Here is a 1,722-nt window from a genome sequence, read left to right on the forward strand (position 1 = left end):
ATTCCCATGTGTCCTATTATTTTATCATCTGTTCATGGGTCTCAGAAAAATACGTAAGTTGAAAAAAGTTTACTTCATGATATTACTCAAAGGCATAATGGTCTTATGACATTCCAAAAGATTTTATTGATGTACTTCTCATGCATTGCATTCATTTATACATGTGCATTGACCCATGACCAGATGGTGTTATATACGCGTATATATTTGTACATGTATATATATATATATGGGATATGGGAAAAGGTTACGGCGTATATACGCACCACCACCTGATCAGCTGGTATACGTTGATGATTTTGCCCACAGTAGCTGAGATAATATGATGGGATGGCCTCAGAGACTTGATGACACTATGAACACATGTACTTATGCACGACATGATATTCATACGCATATGCATCCCACCATAAGTATTTCATGATTTACAAAGTTGTCCAGACTTACAAGTTGAGTCATGTACTATATATTTCTTTCATGTCTCTTATGTACTTATTTATGTGCCTTACATACTCAGTACATTATTCATACTAACGTCCATTTTTCCTGTGGACGCTGCATTTCATGCCCGCAGGTCTCGATGGACAGGCCGAGAGCCCTCCAAGTAGGCTATTAGCTCAGCGGAAGATGTTGGTGCGTTTCATTTGCTTCGGAGTCGCTTGTTTGGTTAGTATGATTTAGACGTGTATTGTTTCGTATATTGGGACTCTGTCCCAACCTTTATGAAAATTATGTATTCTTAGAGGCTTGTAGACAGATGTCATATACGTAAAAGATTTTTATGGCCTTGTCGGCCTATGTTCAATGTACGAGTGGCTATTTTGCTCTTCTAGGCCCGCATGTCTTGTGTATTAGTTGGTATCACATGTTGTACCCTACTTATCTTATGGCAACCTTCCAGCTCACTTATCTATGATAGTATGACACGAAAATATACGTTATATTGGTACTCAATTGAGTAAGATACCGGGTGCCCGTCGCAATTGTTAGTTTGGGTCGTGACACTTCTGATCTCCAACAGTGGTATACTCAGGGAAGGTCTCTATAGGTTTCTTCTTGAGATTCTTGATGTAGAAGACATCTAGTGCTTTCTTCGTATTGTACATGAATCTATCCATAAAGTCGGATTCCATACTTACCCGATTATTCTAGTTCTTTGGGTTTTGACTAATGTACTAAGATAAAGCATCCCCAATGAGACATTGAATGAACAAATTCATGTAGATTTGTTTGTTCTTTCCTACTCCCACAAGTTTATTGTAGTAAGTTCTCAAATGCACTGCACCCTGGGATCACTGGTGCTATCAAACATTTCAAATTTTGGAAGTTTGTAACCCTCTAGTAACTCTACATCTGTTTGGATAAACAAATCTTCATAATTTAAACCTTCGATACCTTTTCCTCCCTCAACACTTTGGACCCTTCAAGATAACTTCCTTAATTCCACGGCCATGTTCAGGATGAGCAGGTCCTTCTCGGTAGGTTCAGGTAGGTATAGAGTTTACTGCGGGGAATGTGGTATGGTTTGCACGTATATGGGGTTGCTTTGGTGAGTTCCAGGGACTTGAGTGTATATATGATCGTTAATGGATGTCTGGGGTGGATCATGGGTAGGTTGTGGCATATTTTGAAGGATAGGGTAGGTGGTAGTTTGCAGATATTGGGTCTCATTATGGTGTTGTTGTTGGGGAGCTTGTAGTGGTGGAGGGTATAGGTTCTGTG

The sequence above is a fragment of the Nicotiana tabacum genome, chromosome 18 (genome assembly GCF_000715075.1).
Source record: "Nicotiana tabacum cultivar K326 chromosome 18, ASM71507v2, whole genome shotgun sequence".
NCBI classification, from domain to species: domain Eukaryota; kingdom Viridiplantae; phylum Streptophyta; class Magnoliopsida; order Solanales; family Solanaceae; genus Nicotiana; species Nicotiana tabacum.